General features: G+C 41.6%; 1 protein-coding gene across 9 annotated transcripts in view; it reads left to right on the top strand.

Annotated features, from left to right (window-relative positions):
* Window positions 1-15,526, top strand: part of CACNB2 (calcium voltage-gated channel auxiliary subunit beta 2) — a 444,228-nt gene that overhangs the window by 269,042 nt on the left and 159,660 nt on the right. The gene's annotated exons all lie outside the window — the stretch shown is intronic.

Consider the following 15,526-nt stretch of genomic DNA (forward strand, 5'->3'; position numbering starts at 1 on the left):
TAATCCTAACCTAAAACTGTTGTTCTAATATGACTAAGTCTTTTTCAGAAAATCATACCAAATGTACTATATCATTGGGGAGAGCTCATGTTCGGGAGATGTTATTTCCTTTAGGGCTAACCCATGTAGGTGAATCCAGAATTGCAGAGATGTAAGCCTAGTGCATAAACCTACTGTTGCACCTTATTCTCAAATCTGTGAATGACATTAGAATTTGATACTGCTTATTAATGATATTTAGCAAAAATATAACCCTTTATATCTTCAAAGCATTGTACAAACCTTAATTAGAAGTATGAAAAAGTTGACTGCTTCATTAAATGGAATGCTTAATATGTTTCCTTCATGTGTGTATTCACAATAAAATAAACATTTTTTTAAAAAATCCTTAATCATAATTTCTTTGAATTTATATTGAGATATTATAGAAAACAGTGCCCTGTTTTTGCAATGGATAGTGCTTAAAAGCTCAGATACAGTACTGTGTTAAAAGGATATAGTTAGATTTCTGTGTCCTGCAAACTTACATGTACCCATTGCCATAGTATCCAAATCCAGATCTCCTAAATCTCTTGTTTTTTAGCTGCTTTCTGAACTTTTCCGGCCTAGAACCTTAAAGTCCTAAGTGCTTTGCTCAACATTGCAAAGAAAAACTGGCAGAGCTGGGAATTGAAACTAGTTGTCCAGAGACCCTGTAAAGTGCCTTAACCATACAAGATCATCCTTCCTTAGTTCAATTAGTTTGAATAATGAACTGTCTTGACAGGGGGGGTTGAGAGAGAGAGGTTCAAAGGATTTCAACATCATTGTGCCTCTTTAACTAATCTGTGTACCAAGTAAAATAAATGTCCAGCTTTCTTTATATACATGCTTAAATTTCAGCATACCCAATGTGATAGATAGATACTTACATGCTATGTCTTGTTTGCTTAATCACACAATTACTAGTATGTTTACTTGTCTTCATTTTGTGTTTTTGTTTTTTCCTACCAGAGTTAGGAGCTACTGAAGGAAAAAACAGAATGGAGCAGATGAACTGATCAGTATTTGTTGAGCACATTACCTCTGTCTGGTTTGTCTTGTGTACCCCTAAGTTTCATCTCACTTAAAAACTACTTGCTTACAAAATCAGATATAAAAATACAGAAGTGACGCAGCACACTATTACTGAGAAATTGCTTACTTTCTCATTTTTACCATAGAATTATAAAATATATCAATTGGAATATAAATATTGTTACTTACATTTTAGTGTATAGTTTATAGAGCAGTAGAAACAAGTCATTGTATGAAATTTTTAGTTTGTACTGACTTCGCTAGTGCTTTTTATGTAGTTTGTTGTGAAACTAAGCAAATATCTAGTTGAGTTGATGTACTGTAAGAACTCTGGGTACCCTCAGGGATATGTGTATTCCTGGTTGAGAATCACTGAGAGAGACCATCAAATTTAAAGCCCTGAAGTTGGTGCCAGAGAAAAGGTATATGAAAAGAAACATGTAACCCCATGTAATCCCACAGCTATCTGGTTATAATAGTGTCACGTATCACTGCGATGTGTATCCCAGTGTTCAATAGAGCATTGCTTTATTGAGTAGTGTATTAGAGGAAAAAATAAAATGCACACAATCAGTGGTATCGGTCCTACTAAGTAACTGAGATGTGTTAACTTTTTTTTGTGTGGAAGTCTATTTGTTTTGTTTTATTATCTTTTATAATGTTATCATTTAAGAGGGAACAAAATGATGATGAAAAATACATTGTTACTGAGCCTGAAGTAATAAATGAAAGGTTACATAAGCACAAGTTTACCTTAATTAAAGGAGTACAAACCTCATGCATCAGTTGTTGAATACTCAGTTTGGTTTAAACAAAAAAATAATTTTAAATATGGCCTCCTAGATTGCAGGTTGTGCAGAGATGTGTACTTTCTGTGGGCAGTTACTTGTTTTGAGTGCACAAATGGCAGGCTTTTGGCAAGCAAGCAATTTTTCAGGGATAACATAAGCCTGGAAAATAGGCCCCGAAACTTTGTTTTGGTAAAATTTTATAATTATATCTCAATAGCATCATCCAGTGATGCTGTGTAAGACGTAAATGTAGGGACCTAAATAGGCTAACAGCATTCCTTTCACAGCAAATCTTGCATTAATTTGATTTTGACACATCTTACAATGCTGAGGTCAATGCCAAAAAGGAAAAATACAAAATGTTTTTGCAATCCAGAATAGAAAGTGTTTTTATTAGAGAGTTTTTTGTCATATTGCAGAAATCTTGAAATTTAACAGCATATATTGTAGGTTATACTGATAATGTAGATTTTTCTTGGATAAAAAGGTTTAAAATTTTTCACAATAGGAGTTTGTCATTATCTTAAAAAGAAAAGGAGTACTTGTGGCACCTTAGAGACTAACCAATTTATTTGAGCATAAGCTTTCGTGAGCGACAGCTCACTTCATTGGATGCATACTGTGGAAAGTGTAGAAGATCTTTTTATACACACAAAGCATGAAAAAATGGGTGTTTACCACTACAAAAGGTTTTCTCTCCCCACACCCCACTCTCCTGCTGGTAATAGCTTATCTAAAGTGATCACTCTCCTTACAATGTGTATGATAATCAAGGTGGGCCATTTCCAGCACAAATCCAGGGTTTAACAAGAACGTCGGGGGGGGGGGAGCAAAAAACAATGGGAAATAGGTTACCCTGCATAATGACTTAGCCACTCCTAGTCTCTATTCAAGCCTAATTAATTGTATCCAATTTGCAAATGAATTCCAATTCAGCAGTCTCTCGCTGGAGTCTGGTTTTGAAATTTTTCTGTTGTAATATCGCAAATTTCATGTCTGTAATCACGTGACCAGAGAGATTGAAGTGTTCTCCGACTGGTTTATGAATGTTATAATTCTTGACATCTGATTTGTGTCCATTTATTCTTTTACTTAGAGACTGTCCAGTTTGACCAATGTACATGGCAGAGGGGCACTGCTGGCACATGATGGCATATATCACATTGGTGGATGTGCAGGTGAACGAGCCTCTGATAGTGTGGCTGATGTTATTAGGCCCTATGATGGTGTCCCCTGAATAGATATGTGGGCACAGCTGGCAATGGGCTTTGTTGCAAGGATAGGTTCCTGGGTTAGTGGTTCTGTTGTGTGGTATGTGGTTGGATACAATTGACTTAGGCTTGAATAGAGACTGGGAGTGGCTAAGTCATTATGCAAGTTAACCTATTTCCCCTTGTTTTCCCCCCCCCCCCACCAGACGTTCTTGTTAAACCCTGGATTTGTGCTGGAAATGGCCCACCTTGATTATCATACACATTGTAAGGAGAGTGATCACTTTAGATAAGTTATTACCAGCAGGAGAGTGGGGAGAGAAAACTTTTTGTAGTGGTAAACACCCATTTTTTCATGCTTTGTGTGTATAAAAAGATCTTCTACACTTTCCACAGTATGCATCCGATGAAGTGAGCTGTACCTCACGAAAGCTTATGCTCAAATAAATTGGTTAGTCTCTAAGGTGCCACAAGTACTCCTTTTCTTTTTGCGAATACAGACTAACACGGCTGTTACTCTGAAACCTGTCATTATCTTGCCTTTTACATAAATCTAGTGTTCCCAATAGCTTTGGTGGTTGTTATTGTATACAACATTTGTTATTTTTAGTGTTCTTCACCTAAGGACCCTAATTTATTGAAGACCCCAGAAAATTAACCACTCCCCATTCCAGTTAGCAGCAAATAAATAGCTTAAATGTGCTGCTGTAAGTATATTAAGGGATTTTTTTTATTGAGGTTTTAAAGAATCAAGATCAAAAAAACAAAATTTGGCATCACTTCAGATATTCTGATGATGGTTGGTTTAATTAACAAAGAGTCTAATGTGAAAAATAGAATGTTTATTTCTTAATCCCTGGAGCAGATTATCATATTATTTGACTAATGAAATTCATTCTACTTTCTGTAAATCAGAATTTAGTTTCTCCAAGGAGTTCCAATAAAATAAAATGTAATTGTTATAAAACATTTGATATATAGAGCGATGCAAATCAGAGGGGAAACTTCAAAGGAGGCATGGAAAGAAAATACTGGAAAAGTCAAAAATACAAAAATATCATTTTAATTTAAAAAATAGTTTAAAAGAGCTAAATATTATTCATAATTATTTAGCTACCACTTATTAACATTCTCCTGTCATTTTGAAGGACATTATAGTTTATGAATGTTAGATGGCATTACTAATTTCAGATTAAAACAGTATGCTATGGGGTGATAGATGCTTTTAAAGTGACATTATTTTCACTTCATTCCAAAATAACCTAGTTGTGATTGCCAAACTTCTGAAAAGGGTTCCACTTCATCTGCACAAAGTTCAGATGCTGATCCAGGTGCCAGTTAACCACATATTGTGGTCCCACATTCTCACTGAGGGTCAAAATCCAACTTGTATTACATAACTGATATAGAAACCACCAGGTCCAATTTTCCAAAATATAAGGAACCATCAGGGAGAGGGGGTGTCCGAGCCTGGCTGTGTCGCCCAGCAGCGAGAGTATGTGGCCAGCAGAAGGGGAACTTGGGCCCTCACAGCTCCACTGGGTTCCAATGAGCGCTCTGTGACTGGCTGGGTGGATATGCGAAGTAGCTGCCCCCAAGCTTGCTCCCTGGGTCACTTCCTACCTTGTTCAGCCCATTACAAAGTCACAAGGATTGGTGTATGACCTTATGGCAGGGGGCTCTCATTGACAGCTGTCTGGAGGCTCTTCTTTACTCACAGCCCCCTGTTCCTGCCAAAGGCCCCGTTTCTCCACAGGTGCCTTTGGCAGCTCTGCAGTGGTGTCTGGTCCAGATGGTGTGGATAGGGTTGCCAGGTGTCCGGTTTTCAACTGGAAAGTCTGGTTTTAAGGGGACCTGTACAATCTCTGGTCAGAAGTATTGACCGGACACCAAAAGTCCGATTACTGCCATTTTTCAGGACCATAACTAGGGCAGAGTGAGGGGCAGCTGTCCCAGGTGCAGAACTGGTGGGAGGGTGCAAAAATGGGTGGCACAGAATTGGGCCTACCGGTGTCAGCTGGCACCCAGGGCAGAGCAAAACCTGACAGGTAGGAGCAGGGAGTGCAGGGAGGAGCCAGCCCTCCCCCAGCCAGAGGTGTTTAGTTCCGCTTGCCCTGACTCTTGGGCAGGACTGGCTCAGCTTCTGCCATGGGCCCAGAGTGGCCTCCACCAAATAAAAGAGTGGGGCCTGGCCCCTTGCCAGTTGCTGAGCAGGGGAGGATCCCTGGGAGGAGCTGAGCAGCCCAAGCTATTTTGACCATAGCTGTAGTGCAGGAGCACCAGAACGGGGCAGGGGGCCAACACTTTTTACCTGCCTTAAAGGAGAGCAGGTGGGGGGAGAGTGGGAGGCACCATGTCATCAACGCGCGCCAGCCCCAGCTCAGCCAAGGCTGCCTCCTACCTGCATCTTGTGGGCAGGCAGAGAGCAGGCTCTACGTCAGGCTGCAGCTCCCAGTCCTGGCGACACGGAGGGGGAAAAGCCGTGAGCGAGAGGAGGAGGAAGAAAATGAGTAAGCAGGGGTGGGGCCTTGCAGGGAAGAGGCGGAGCAGGGGCGGGGGAGCTTTCAGTGCTCCTGCCGTAGTGTCCAGTTTTGAGAAATTGGAAAGTTGGCAACACTAGGTGTGGAGTTCCTGCAGTCTCTCTGCAGGAACTACCCACACAGGACTACTCCCTTGCTCTGTCTGAGCAGGGCCGCTCCCTTTTGAACTCCGCTTCCATTGTGAGCATGCCCAGTAGGTGTGGCTAGGTGGAGCCTTCTGGGCCCAGAGCCCTTCTGGGCTCGTTAACCCTTGATTCCCCAGAGTGGGGCTTATACACCCCATCACAGGAAATTATCTTGATTTCACTACAGAAAAAGTAAGGGCCACAATGAGATTACAGCGATGTTTATGGGCTGACTGCAACTCTTCAGGTTTTCTCCAAAATACTCTTGCAAGCAGTCAACTTTATATATTTTGAGTGGATTGACATTTTAAGTATTACCCTATTATGTTTTTTTCCTCTTTCATTTCTTCTTCCCTCCACCTATCCTTTTTTTGGCTCACAAATTCTTCAATTTAGATACACTGAACCCTCTAATCTCAATGCAAGGCCTGCTCCGTTATTCCCTTGTCCAGGCTCATGAGCTCAGCTTCTAGCACTGCAGTCTGTCTCTATGGTAACAGACAGGCAGTAGTGCAGAGAGAGGTGGGGGAGCTGCTGTACAGTAAGTCTGCCAAGTGTAGAGAACATACAGCAGGCTTTGCAGGGAGAGGACCTAGTCTGTGCAAGACCCAAGAGTTGTCCCTATTCTTGTGCTCAGAGAAGCGTGGGGGGGCTTTGCATAAAGGCCTTGAGTAGCAAGGATGCCAGCACTACAAATGCGTAGCTGCTTCTAAGCTATGGAAGAGATTCTGCCCCTCAAGTCCCAAAGCTAGTTGTGAAGACTGAACACTTCTAAAGTCATCCTCTACTCCATTTATCCTTGTTTCACTGCAGTCCAATCAGTGGGTTCCTGCTTAACTCTGGCCTTATTCAGTTCTTCTGCCAAGTTATTACATTTGGAGGAAAATTCACATTTTAAGTTTTAACCCCCTGTTGAGTGGGGGCAGAGTTGAAATTGAGTAGGAACTTCTCCTTTGGACAATGGTGAAAAATGATGAACTTCCCTTTTGGCAAGGAGATTGTGGGATGGCATTAAATGTGCAATTGTCATAATTCTACATTTATACAATTTAAAGTCCTGTTCAGTTCCTCACATTTTACTTCGTGTTCTTCATTTTTCTTTTCAATCTTTTTTTCCTCTTTGCACTTTTGCATCATTTACCTGTTCTATTTGTCTTTGTTTACTATGCCATTCATCTAAGTGCAAGATGGTGTTTGTCTACAGTGTATTCCTTTACTACTCTAATCATGTTTAGACTCAGTTTATGATACGTGTTTCAAAGAGATGGGTATTTATGATCACCTAAGCATTAGATGGATGATAGAAGTTTTCATTTTTCTATTATCAACATAAAAATGAAATGTGAACATATGCATTGAGAAAGATTTAATATAAATAATACATTTTTTAAAATTACACATTGAGTGGACTGTGTTTCAATTGTCATATACGGACAAGAAACCAATGCATTTGAATGAATGAAAGGAAAGAACTGCATTGCAAAAGAAAGATGGACTAAATTAGCCAGCAAACATCTCTGGTGGAAGGCAAGACTTTGCTTACTCTCTAGATTTTTTTCCTTCTGAGTTTGGTCCATTTGTTTGAGTGCTTTTTTTTTTTTTTTTTTTTTGGTCTTTTGCCTCTAAGAGGGAACTGATCTAGTTTTGCTTGACTTGATGATGCACTGAGTTCTGTGACAACAATAATAAAGGGTTTCCATTTATGCAAGAGCTGTTTCACTGTGGCTCATAGTAGGGTAGACTTAAGAACCATGTTCTCCTCAATATCGTTGTAAAGTATGTATTCAGTGATTGCTACTTCTTGATTAAGAATACTTGAATTCTGTGGCAGACAGACCTTCCCTTGTTGAATGTTTTCTTGAAGTGGAAGGTTTATGTATTTCATTGGATTTAGGCAAGACTTTCAAAAGGTTTAGCAAACTGATCAATATAGGCACAAAGATTGTGTGTGTCTACCTGTCTGTCTGTCTGTCACAAAATTAGGGCCCTGAATCAGTAGCTAGTACAGTGTTCAGGATTGAAATGTCACCATTTGTCAAATTTATGGCATAGTAATTCCTGAGATACCTAGAGAATGAAATAAAAATGGCACAATTACTTTTTAATAGCTCCCACAATGTGCTGGTCACTTTCCAAATGTTTGAGAAGGGATGGTCTCTTTTCCAAAGTAAAGTGTGTGTAGGTAGTTACTTTTTTTTGCTGTTGTGGGGGTGGAAAAGAGATGGACTGTTACAACTGAAATCACTGTGTATGGGGTGAGGGAGAGGGGTCAGTTTGTCTCAAAGTGTGTGTGTGTGTGTGTGTGAGAGAGAGAGAGAGAAATATTTACTCCTGGGGGCATTCTGTGCCACTGTGCAGGCACAGAATTCTTGTTGTTTGCAGATTTATTTGCATCCCTGCAGAAAAATGACTCCTTGTTAGTCCCTAAGTGCATGACCTTGCACTTTGCACCATTACATTTCTTCCCACTTCTATTACTCCAGTTTTCAAGGTCTTCCAGATCATCTTGTGTAATATTCCAGTCCTCCTCCATATTGGCAATACCTCCCAACTTTGTGTCATCCACAGATTTATTAGCACAATCCCTCTTTTTGTGCCAAGATCATTAATAAAAATGTTAAATAAGGTTAGTCCCAAGACCGATTCCTGAGGAACTCCACTACTAACCTCCCTCCAGCCTGACAATTCACCTTTCAGTATGACCCGTTGTAGTCTCCCCTTTAACCAGTTCCTTACCCACCTTTCAATTATCGTATTAATCCCCATCTTCTCCAATTTAACTAATTTCCTATGTGGAACTATATCAAGGGCCTTACTGAAATTCAAGTAGATTAGATGCACTGCATTTCCTTTGTCTAGAAAATCAGTTACCTTCTCAAAGAAGGAGATCAGATTGGTTGGCATTATCACCTTTTGTAAAGCCATGTTGTATTCAATCCCAATTACCACTATATTCTTAACTACTTTCTCTTTCAAAATTTGTTCCAAGAACTTGCATACAACTGAGGTCAAACTAACAGCCTTGTAGTCTCCTAGATCACTCCCCCCCACACACACATACCTTAAAAAAAAATAGGGACTAGTTAGCAGTCCTCCAGTCATAGAGTGTGACCCCCAAGATTATGCATTCATTAAAAGCCCTTGCTATTGGGCTTGCTATTTCATATGCCAATTCCTTTAATATTCTTGGATGGAGATTATCCATTCCCCTCCCCAATTTGATCCCATTAAGATGCTTGAGTTCAACTTCCATCTCACATATGGTAATTTCTACTTATTTCCATTAGCTACCCTGCCACTACCCATAAGCTCCTCACTACCAATATTAAAAAACTAAGGCAACTTATTTGTTAGGTGTTGGGCCATGCCTAGATTATCTTTAATCTCCACCCTATCCTCAGCATTTAGTGGTCCCACTTCTTTCCTTGTTTTCCTTTCATTTATATGACTAAAGTACAGTTTACTATTGGTTTTAATTTCCTTTGCAAAGTCCAACTCTGTTTGGCTTTTGGTGGTTCACACTTTTCCCATACACTTTCTGACCTCCAAGAGGTAGCTTTTCTTGCTGAGCCTTATAGGCTTCTGCTTTCTTTCAATAACCTATTTGAGATGCTTGTTCATCTAGTTCCATCTGCAACCCTTCCCCTGTGACTTTTTTTCCCCTTTTGCTTGGGATGCAGGCTTCAGATAATTTCTGCAATTTTGATTTAAAGTCATTCCAAGCCTCCTCCACATTCAGATCCTTGAGTTCTTCAGTCCAGTCCACTACTCTAAATGCTTTCCTTAATTTTTTTTTTGAAGTTTGCCCTTTTGAAATCAAGGACCCTAGTTGCAGATCTATTTTTCTTTATCCTTCCATTTAGTTTAAACTGAATTAACTCATGATCACTCGAACCAAGGTTCTCTTCTACAGCCAATTCTTGTATGAGGTCCTTGCTACTTAGCAATAGTAAATCTAAATTGGCATCACCTCTTGTTGGCTTGGTGACTATTTGTTGAAGAAATCTGTCAGCTATCACATCCAGGAATATCTGGACCCTACCATTATTAGTAGCATTGTCCTCCAATTTATATCTGGGAAATGAAAGTATCCCATATTCTTACAATTTCCAATAGTACATATTTCATTAAAAATATTAGAGGTCTCTATCTGTATCCAGATTGGGTCCTGGTGGTCTGTGGCATACTCCTAGCACTATACCAGAGGAACCTCTCTTAGCCTTCTTCCCCAAAGTGATTTTGGCCCAAACAGATTCTGTTTAATCAATTTCATCACTTCTAATTTCTTTACAGTCTGTCTTGTTAATAACATACAACGCTACTGCCATATGTAAATAACATTACCATTATTTCTGTCTTTCCTGAACTGCACGTATCCTTCAATGCCTGTACTCCTGTCAAGGATCCTTCCCCACTCTGAACTCTAGGGTACAGATGTGGGGACCTGCATGAAAACCTCCTAAGCTTACTTTCACCAGCTTAGGTTAAAACTTCCCCAAGGTACAAATTAATTTTATCCTTTGCCCCGGGATCCAGTGCCACCACCAAACTTTAACTGGGTTTATTGGGAAACATAGTTTGGACACGTCTTTCCCCCCAAAATCCTCCCAACCCTTGCACTCCACTTCCTGGGGAAGGTTTGGTAAAAATCCTCACCAATTTGCATAGGTGACCACAGACCCAAACCCTTGAATCTGAGAACAATGAAAAAGCATTCAGTTTTCTTACAAGAAGACTTTTAACAGAAGTAGATATTCATAGATATAGATATTTAGGCCAGAAGGGACCATTATGATCATCTAGTCTGACCTCCTGCACAATGCAGGCCACAGAATTTCACCCACCACTCCTAAAAAAGACCTCACACCTATATCTGTGCTATTGAAGTCCTCAAATTGTAGTTTGAAGACCTCAAGGAGCAGAGAATCCTCCAGCAAGTGACCCGTGCCCCATGCTACAGAGGAAGGCGAAAAACCTCCAGGGCCTTCCAATCTGCCCTGGAGGAAAATTCCTTCCCGACCCCAAATATGGCGATCAGCTAAACCCTGAGCATATGGGCAAGATTCATCAGCCAGATACTACAGAAAATTCTTTCCCGGGTAACTTGGATCTTACCCCATCTAAAAACCCATCACAGGCCATTGGGCCTATTTACCATGAATATTTAATTACCAAAACCATGTTATCCCATCATACCATCTCCTCCATAAACTTATCGAGTTTAATCTTAAAGCAAGATAGATCTTTTGCCCCCACTACTTCCCTCGGAAGGCTATTCCAAAACTTCACTCCTCTGATGGTTAGAAACCTTCGTCTAATTTCTAATCTAAATTTCCTAGTGGCCAGTTTATATCCATTTGTTCTTGTGTCCACATTGGTACTGAGTTTAAATAATTCCTCTCCCTCTCTGGTATTTATCCCTCTGATATATTTATAGAGAGCAATCATATCTCCCCTCAACCTTCTTTTAGTTAGGCTAAACAAGCCAAGCTCCCTGAGTCTCCTTTCATAAGACAAGTTTTCCATTCCTCGGATCATCCCAGTAGCCCTTCTCTGTACCTGTTCCAGTTTGAATTCATCCTTCTTAAACATGGGAGACCAGAACTGCACACAGTATTCCAGGTGAGGTCTCACCAGTGCCTTATATAATGGTACTAAAACCTCCTTATCCCTACTGGAAATACCTCTCCTGATGCATCCCAAGATGACATTAGCTTTTTTCACAGCTATATCACATTGGCAGCTCATAGTCATCCTATGATCAACCAATACTCCAAGGTCCTTTTCCTCCTCCGTTACTTCTAGTTGATGCGTCCCTAGCTTATAACTAAAATTCTTGTTATTAATCCCTAAATGCATGACCTTACACTTCTCACTATTAAATTTCATCCTATTCCTATTACTCCAGTTTACAAGGTCATCCAGATCCTCCTGTAGGGTATCCCTGTCCTTCTCTAAATTAGCAATACCTCCCAGCTTTGTATCATCTGCAAACTTTATTAGCACACTCCCACTTTTTGTGCCCAGGTCAGTAATAAAAAGATTAAATAAGATTGGTCCCAAAGGAACCAATGATTTACCAAAGTAAAGGAATCACCTCTGTAAAATCAGGATGGTAGATACCTTACAGGGTAATTAGATTCAAAACATAGAGAATCCCTCTAGGCAAAACCTTAAGTTACAAAAAAGGTACACAGACAGGAATAGTCATTCTATTCAGCACAGTTCTTTTCTCAGCCATTTAACTCAGCCATTTAAAGAAATCATAATCTAACACATACCTAGCTAGATTACTTACTAAAGTTCTAAGACTCCATTCCTGTTCTATCCCCGACAAAAGCAGCATACAGACAGACACAGACCCTTTGTTTCTGTCCCTCCTCCCAGCTTTTGAAAGTACCTTGTCTCCTCATTGGTCATTTTGGTCAGGTGCCAGCGAGGTTAACTTTAGCTTCTTAACCCTTTACAGGTGAGAGGATTTTTCCTCTGGCCAGGAGGGATTTTAAAGGGGTTTACCCTTCCCTTTATATTTATGACAACTCCAGTCATGACTACTACTCCACCATGTTTCTGTTATCCCTATCATTTCTGGTTTCACTCCCTGCACGAGCAGTTCTAGTTACTCCATTTTCTTACCCAGGCTCCTTGCATTGGTGTACAGATGTCTTAGTAGTTTCTGCTTGTCTTTGCCCATATTCCTCACCCGATTAGGTAGTCTTTCTACTACCAGCATTGACATTTTCTGTCCTCTTGGTGTCCATTCTCCTACTTTCTGTTGTTCCTTTCTCTATTTCTGTATCCTCTCTTACTTGATGTTCCTCCCACTCAATATTAGAATCAGGCATGGAGATTACATGAGCACCTCCCAAACGTCTCTCCCAAATCCCTAGTTTAAAGCTCTTTTAATCAGTTGTGCCAGTCTCCATCCCAGAAGTATGTTTCCCTCCCTACTCAGTCATAGAATCATAGAATATCAGGGTTGGAAGGGACCACAGGAGGTCATCTAGTCCAACCCCCTGCTCAAAGCAGGGCCAATCCCCAACTAAATCATCCCAGCCAGGGCTTTGTCAAGCCTGACCTTAAAAACCTCTAAGAAAGGAGGGAACCCATTCCTGTGCTTCACCACCCTCCTAGTGAAAAAGTTTTTCCTAATATCCAACCTAAACCTCCCCCACCGCAACTTGAGACAATTACTCTTTGTTCATCACATGCATCACATCACTCTTTGTTCTGTCATCTGCTATCACTGAGAACAGTCTAGATCCATCCTCTTTGGAACCCCCTTTCAGGTAGTTGAAAGCAGCTATCAAATCCCCCCTCATTCTTCTCTTCCGCAGACTAAACATCCCCAGTTCCCTCAGCCTCTCCTCATAACTCATGTGTTCCAGTCCCCTAATCATTTTTGTTGCCCTCCGCTGGACTTTTTCCAATTTTTCCACATCCTTCTTGTAGTGTGGGGCCCAAAATTGGACACAGTACTCCAGATGAGGTCTCACCAGTGTCAAATAGAGGGGAACGATCACGTCCCTCGATCTGCTGGCAGTGCCCCTACTTATACACCCCAAAATGCCATTGGCCTTCTTGGCAACAAGGGCATACTGTTGACTCATATCCAACTTCTCGTCCACTGTAACCCCTAGGCCCTTTTCTGCAGAACTGCTGCTGAGCCATTCGGTCCCCAGTCTGTAGCGGTGCATGGGATTCTTCCATGCTAAGTGCAGGACTCTGCACTTGTCCTTGTTCCACCTCATCAGATTTCTTTTGGCCCAATCCTCTAATTTGTCTAGGTCCCTCTGTATCCTATCCCTACCCTCCAGGTTATCTACCTCTCCTCCCAGTTTAGTGTCCTCTGCAAAGTTGCTGAGGGTGCAATCCATGCCATCCTCCAGATCATTAATGAAGATATTGAAAAAAACTGGCCCCAGGACCGACCCTTGGGGCACTCCTCTTGATACCGGCTGCCATCTACACATGGAGCCATTGACCACTACCCGTTGATCCCGACGATCTAGCCAGCTTTCTATTCACCTTATAGTCCATTCATCCAGCCCATACTACTGTAACTCACTGGCAAGAATACTGTGGGAGACCATGTTAAAAGCTTTGCTAAAGTCAAGGAATAACACGTCCACTGCTTTCCCCTCATCCACAGAGCCAGTAATCTCATCATAGAAGGCAATTAGATTAGTCAGGCATGACTTGCCCTTGGTGAATCCATGCTGACTGTTCCTCATCACTTTCCTCTCCTCTAAGTGCTTCAGAATTGATTCCTTGAGGACCTCTGTCCATTAATGCCTCCCAGAGGTCAAACACCCCAAAGCCCTCCTCATAGAATCACTGCCTGAGCCATCTCTTGATCATCATAATCTTGTCTTGTCTTAGCTCTCCTCCTATAGGAACAGGTAGAATCCCACTGAGGATCAGCTGACCCTCCATTTCCTTAAGCCTTTTCCCAAGCCTGGCATCGTCTCCTTTGATATGTTCCAGTGAGTATCTAGCAGTATCATTTGTTTCCACATGAAAGATAATCAGTGGATTCTTTCCTGCTCCCATTAGTATCCTCTTCAGCCTCAAGTCCACGTCCCATATCTTGGTTCCCAGACACAGTACATCCTTCTGTTCTTCAGATCAGCTCTGGTGACAGGCCTCTCTGTTCTTCTTAGTAGAGAATCCCCAGTCACATAAACCTGCCTTTTTCTGGTGCTGGCATGATTCTCCAGCCTTCCTCCTCCTGTCCTTACTGGCTGCAAGTCCTCCTGTGTTTTGTTCTCACTTGCACTCTTTTGTGAGTCATCCTCTACCCTCCTGGGACCCCAGATTCTGGCTATCTCCATTGTCTTTTCCACTCTTTCTATAGGACTAGCCTCTCTTCTCTTCTTCCTTTCCCTCCCATGTTCTGTTACCGCCTGCTGTGCCTCATCTTCATTTTCCAACTCAGCAAACCTATTCCTGAGCTCTCTTTCTCCTTCACTAGCTGGTCTTTTCCTCTGCCTGGGTCTCAGAGTGACATGTTTCCACTGGCCAGCAGCCTACCTCATCCCACAGCCTACCCTTACGTTTCTCCAGTCCAGCATCTGCAAGTCTTGAATTTTCTCTTCAGCCTCCTCTCACCTTCCCTCCATCATCCGTTCAAATCTCATTCAAAACTCAGCCATAGTTTCTACGTGCATTTCCAAACCTCGGACCTTCTTTTCCATCAGATCCATCAGGCAGCACTTTATACAGACAAAGAACCTTTCAGGATAATATGCATCCCACGGCTTCCACACCCCGTCATCATCACTGTCTCTTTCATTTGTTGAGTCACGACCATTGCTGCCTCTCTAACTGTGATAGCCTTTCCTCCTAAGTTCCTGTCGGAGAACACCCCCCTCCCCACACACACACACACAAAACAAAAACAGAACACGCCTACTCCATCCCCTTACAAACGCCCCTGTTTTCACCTCTGACTGGTTCCTGTGCTGCTGGCTGGCTGGCTGCTTGGCTGCCTTTGTAGGCCCCTTAATCAGGGTGCCCCCCCAATCAGGGCTCCAATGTGATCAGAGGCTCTGCTTCTCTCCTAGTGCCTGCCCTCTACCAGCCTCTGAAAACTGAAAACAAACCAACAAGCAAACAAACTCTCAAGAACTTACTCTGCCACTAAGGAACAAGGGCTTCCCTCCTTTCTCCTTCAACAGATCTCCGCTCAAACTTCCTGGTCTTCAGTTTGGCTTGCTGGCTGGTATGCTACTGCTCCTGCATAATTTCAGAAATATTAATAAATATTTATTTGAAGATTGGAGACACATTGTGAACGGAGT

This window comes from Caretta caretta, chromosome 2 (assembly GCF_965140235.1).
Source record: "Caretta caretta isolate rCarCar2 chromosome 2, rCarCar1.hap1, whole genome shotgun sequence".
NCBI classification, from domain to species: Eukaryota; Metazoa; Chordata; order Testudines; family Cheloniidae; genus Caretta; species Caretta caretta.